This window comes from Orycteropus afer, unplaced genomic scaffold, assembly GCF_000298275.1.
Source record: "Orycteropus afer afer isolate SDZICR_OR568_19922 unplaced genomic scaffold, OryAfe1.0 scaffold01423, whole genome shotgun sequence".
Taxonomy (NCBI): Eukaryota; Metazoa; Chordata; class Mammalia; order Tubulidentata; family Orycteropodidae; genus Orycteropus; species Orycteropus afer.
Genome location: NW_006923010.1, coordinates 44,385 through 50,388, shown reverse-complemented (window position 1 = coordinate 50,388; position 6,004 = coordinate 44,385).

The following is a 6,004-nucleotide window of genomic DNA, read 5'->3' as shown; positions in this document are numbered from 1 at the left end:
TCTCTTACAGTTTGGAGGCTAGAAGTATGAGTTCAAAGTGCCAGGCTCTAGGGGCTGGGTGAAAGCCCCTTGACCTTGGGCTTCAGCTCTGCCTCCTGCTCCCAGCACACTGATGCTAGAGGCATCTTTTCACTCAGACAGCTGCTGGCTGCTGAGGCTGACAAGCCCAAGGTCAACAAATACAATAGCACAGTCTGAATGTTACCAAACCACATGGCAGGCCATTGATTCAAGGCCATTGAAAGTCCCAGGATCATGGCAGGCTGCTGAACAACGACATGGCTACATGCAGGGGTCAAGTGTGCCATAAGCTAGAGACCACTGTCAAAGCTGTTTCTTTTACACAGGAAGAAGACCACATCCCTAAGGCAGCTACTCAGCTTCTCACAGTAGATTCCACCATGGAGCTGATTACCAGTCTCATCATGGGGAATAACTACATCCAGCTGCCCAGCCACTCAGCCGGGCCCAGCCAAGTTGACACACAAACTTAACCACCACAGTCAGTCTGGGAAATAACATCTGTTCCATGCTGTCCTGCCCAGACCATCTCTCTCCTACCTGTGGTAGTTCAGGATATATGTCAGCGTGGCTGGGCCTGGTTGAGTGGCTGGGCAGCTGGATGTAGTTATTCCCCATGGTGAGACCGGCAATCAACCCCACAGTGGGATCTACTGGAGCAGCTGAGTAGCTGCCTTAGGGATGTGGTCTGCTCCCAGTATATACGGAGAAGCTTTAGGAACGGTCTGTGGCTTTGGTGCGCTTGGACCCTGCACAGAGCCAAGTCGTTACTCAGCAGCCCGCCATGTTGTCCGCTGATCATTGGTGGGACTCCTAATGGCCTTGAATCAAAGGCCACCTTGAGGATCATGGTGGATGAGAGGGTTCTTTCTCTCCCCCTTCTCTCCCCACCAAATGCACCATCCTGAGACACTCCCAGGGAAGAAAGCCCCACTGCCCCCTCCCCAAACTGTGAGAGGAGAGTGTCTTCGAGGCCACTTCATTGGTGGTGTCTGAAGCACACTGGGGAAGGGACACAGGGTGTCCAGGTGGAGGCCTGGGTAGTCTCACCCCAGGGGTGCACATGGCACTCAGGGATTGGTGGTGGGAGTGGGGACAGTGAGAGCTGGGGGGACTACTGCCTGGGCACATGGGCTAGGAGCGCCCTCACAAGAGGGTCTGAGCCCAGTCCCGGGTGGTTATAGAACCTGGCCCTGCGAGGATACAGGGGCATGAACTTTGCCCCATCCCGTGGAAGGATGGAGAACACCCAGCCTGCCCCAGCATGCTTCTGTGAACAGAGCCCGGAGGACTCAGGGTGAATACGGGGAGATGGGGGCTAAGGATGGGGCCCTGAACCAGCCTATCCCCCTGGACGGTGCCTGCGTCAGTCTCCAGGGCTGTCTGCCTGCCCCACACCTTGCTCCCATCTCCACCTTCCATCACCGGAGCACCCCTCCAGACAGGCTTCACGTACCACTCCCTTGGCCACCCCCACAAGTGAGAACACAGCCTGGAGCTTGCTGTCGGTGAGCTGTGTGGAGTTACAGGCTGGAGGAGGCGTGGTCCAGAGAGGCGTCCCCACCACTGCCCCAGCTCTGAGAGGTCATCAGGTCCTGTCACAGGACACTGATCCTGCTGTCCTTTCAGCCATCAGGGAAGGGACAGGACTCTGAGGTGGGTGGCAGGGGCAGTAGGGCCTCAGAGCAGGGAGGGAGAAGGACACTGGGTTCAGTGAAGAACTGGCATTGGGGAGGGGGCCGTGCGGGTCTCCAAAGATCCTAGAGTGGCTGAATGTCATCAGCTTCCATGTCCCTGCCTGGGGCTCAGGGAGGTGAAAGGACATAATATTGGATCCAGGGCGGGTAGTATGTCACACGGGTGTAGATTCCAGGGAGTCCCGGACAATCACAGAACTCGCTCCAACTCACCACCCCCACCTGGACTCAGGTACCCTTCCAATTATAGACCAGGGGGGCCCCAGAGTCACCCTGTGGGGAGAAGAGACAGGTGTGAGCATTCTGGTAACAAGGGCAGTAGGAAGGGGGCATGGGCAGAGGCCAGGACTGTGGGTCTCACCCGGCAGGAGTCCTGGTCCCACTCCCAGCATGCAGCATGTCCTCCTTGATGACCTTGTCCATCTTGCTGTACGTCTGCCTACACTTCTCAGTGCCCAAGATGGGAACGTCCACTTACTGCAGGTTTCTGGGTGGGGGCAGTGGCTCTGTGGGAAGGAGCTGAGTGAGCCCAGGGAGGTGGTCTGGGTGGGTTCATGCCCCTCGCCCACCACCCTGGTCCACAAGGATGCCTGGCTGGGTCTCCCCAGACAGCCGAGTGCATAGGCTGAGCCTGTAGTTGTGAGCCCCAGGTGCTGGGCTTTGTAGCCCCATGATGAGCCTCAGTTGCCCTACTTGTGCCCCGGGACTGCACATGACACACTTCACATGTTCTTCCTGTGCCAACAGGTCGATGACCTTGAGGTGACATCATGGGTGCCAGCTTCCAGAGGAAAACCCTGGTGACGCCATCTGAATCCCCAAGGACTTTTTATGGTAAAAGTGTGGTGACGTCTTTTCCCTGAAAAGCAGAGTCAGTGGCTGGCATCAGATTGGTCCATTGACATGTGGAAACCATGAGCACAGTCCTGGTCCCTCTTGGCCTTGGTCCCCATCCTGACCTTCAAGATGTAGAAAGAACAGGGGACCTGGGAGGGCCACACAGGGCCTGGAACAGAGCAAGGGCAGAGCTTCCTTCCCACGGTGCCCGGTCTCTGTGCCTGAACTGTGTCCCATTGAGCAGGCCAATCCTACCCCTGTGGCCTCAGGACACAACTGCCCATGGTGTCCCCTGGAGTCTTCCTGATCCCACTGACCACAGTCATCCTGACCCTTGTCACTGAAGGAATGGGACTGCCGCTGGTCACCCAGCACCTTGTGTCTGGCGAAGCTGGAGCTTCAGTAGAGGGAGGGCCACCAGGTTCTCTGGCTTGGAGATGGTCTCTCTAAAAAAATAAATAAAGGGCAGAGGATTTGAAGAAATATTTCACAAAAGAAGCTGTGTGGTGTCCAGTGAGAGTGTGGGACATCTTCATCACTGGGGACATGAAAGGAAAACCAATACACCCGTCAGAAGTGGACTGTTTCTCATGAGGTTTGACTAGTCATTTATTATTATTTTTAAAATTGTGATTTGGGTGGAAGTTTACAGAGAAAATTCACTTTCCATACAGCAGCTCACATACACTTTGCCTCATGACATTGACTGCAATTTCCCACAATGCAACAGCTCCCCTCCCACTTCCTCCCCTTAGTTACCCCTTCCCTGTGTCCTTCCCTTTCATGCATTCCTGCCCCCTGAGCCGTCTCCCTACATACAGAGCCCTTCTATTCTTCTATGATTGATCTCTCCAAGTATCTACCTAGTGTAAATGTTCACCTCATATGCCTGTCTTTTGTTTGGCTGGAAGCCATAGGAGTGGATTCAATTCTGGACCTGAAGGGCTGCTATAGACCATAGTCTCAGTGGTTCCACCAGGCTCTATCAGACCAGCAAACCTGGTCCCCTTCCCCTTATTTTTTAATTTTGAGTTTTATTTCACGTTGTTTTCCCACTCTATCCAGGGTCTCCTACAGAGATCCCCCTCTGAGTGGTTGACAGTGGTAGCCCAACACTATCTAGTTCTTCTGGTCTCATAGTCATATAGGCTGAGGACTGGATGTTGTAACAGTCACGTGGACTAATTGTTTCCATGCGTCTTTGGTTTTCTTATTTTTCTTTGTTGTGGATGAGGAGAGACCCATAGTTGCATCTAGATGGCTGCTTGCAAGCTCTTAAGATCCAACTTGCTACTCGCCAAGGTAGAAGGTGGAACAATATTGGTCTGTAGTATGTGATGCCAACTGAGCTTGACGTCCCCAGCAATCATGGTCCCGAGTCCACAGGTCCAACTGTGCACTCCCTCTGCGTAGCTGGCTGTGGCCAAGAAGTGACTACTACTTTGTCCTTCTCAGCTCTACTACATATTTGGGAATTCTTGCAGATCATACAGATACACTTGTAAAACCATTGTCTGCCAACCCTATACATGGTCAGGGGCACACTCCCCTCTGCACAGACATACCTATTCATTCAGGCTGCTCACCCGTCTATCCACCTGTAGATCAGTGTTTGCCTTCACTGACAACGCAGTACTGTCTGTGCACAAGGGTGCATCTTTGTTGTCTGTACATCCCATGCACCTCTGTCTGTCTTCCTCTTCCTAAATGCCACCATGTTCATCAGTCACATTTGGTACATTGCCCTTCTCTTCACCTAATCAGTACCTGTCTCTACCCATCTAGCAGTATTCCCTCCCCTCCAACCCCTGGTAACCAACACAGAAAGTTTCCTTCACGTGTAACACGGATGGTGCTTCTTGCTGGTAACATCTTCTCCCACCTGATGACTTTTCTCTTGGCTCCTGTCTGGAAATATCATCTCTTGGGCGTATGTGTCCATGTCCACTTTGATAGTGGTTTTCCTGGTGAACGCATTCCCTCTCTACTGACTTTGGTTGCTCAGAACAGCACATTATCTTAACTGATTGTCTGATAAACTTCAGCTGTGTATTTCTCCATTTCTCTTCCCTCCTTTCTTACCGCTGGTAGAATGGGAGTCTTTGGGGAACCTCGGTGAGATGAGCACTTTATCAGCCTCTCACATCTGCTGGCCCGTCTTTCCTGGCAAGTCTATCGTGCTGATATCATTGAGACTGTTAGTTGTGGGTCACGGGGCTGTTTCTGGGCTCTTGTTGGGTGTTGGCATTTTGAACAGCAATGGTCAGCTTCCCCAGACAGCTGGTCTCCTTACTGAGTCTTTGTCGGGCAGCGTTGACCGAGGCTGCATGTCTTCTGTAGGAGCTTTATGTGACCTCCTTCACGGGGCCTCACAGGCTTCCGATGGGGTGCCTCTGAGTGTGTAGTCCTGTCGCCCCTGTCTTCCCCTGGAGAGGCTCGAGGGTCTGTGATTTTCTACCCTACTTAGAAAAATGTCACTTCACTGTGAACGTGGATGTACCGTTACTGCTGAAAACTGTGATGTGATCGGATCTTCTGTTTCCCGGTCATCTATGCCTCTCAGTTTGTGAAATGATGGTAGAATCTGGGCCTGCCCCTGCCCATGTGCCCTCACCGGCCCCTCCACCCATGTTCCAGGCGTGGCAGTGCGTTCATTACAAAAAACAAACCCCTAACCCACTGCCATCAAGTTGATTCTGACTCACAGGCATCTATGAGTGTTCACTACAGATTTTACAAATAGTGACCGGAAACATAAATCGGTGTATTTTAATGTAAATCACATTATTGTGACATGATTTATCCTGGTCACTGACTTTTTGACACTCCCTTTCATTCCATGTCCGAGTGAGCGCCTCTCCTGCCTCCCCGGGCCCAGCCTGCCCCTCTGCAGGGAGCATGTGAGCTTGGTTTAGGTCCAGCAGACCCTGATGCGGGGCTGAGGTGTGAGAGGTGTGTTTGGGGAGCACACGATGAAGGGAACGTTGTTCGGGGAGGGGATGGTGTCAGGCAGTGGCCTCAGGAACCACGTCTCCACTGTGGGACCTGAGCTGGCTCTGCTGGGGGTGGAAGTCAGGAGCAGAGAAGGTGCAACACTGTCCCCAGGCTCCTGTCAACCTTGGAATTGTCTGGAACTGCCTCCTGCTGTGGCCTGGGAAAGCCGACTTTGGAGGCCAGAGGGAGCCCTCAGGGCCCGTGGTTGGAAGGGGAGCAGGGTGCCCTGCAGTGGTAGGTGAGGGGATAGGTGTGTGTGTGTGTGTGTGTCGGGATGGTGTGAGTGTGTGAGTGTGTGTGTGTGTTGTACGTGGGGTGAGTGTGTGTCTGTGTGTGTGTTGTGAGGTGTGTATTGTCTGCATGCTGTGAGATGTGTGTGAGTGTCTCTGGTTGTGGGCTGTGTGTCCGTGTGTTGTTGTAGATGTGAGTCTGTGTGTGTCTGGCATGGGTGTCTC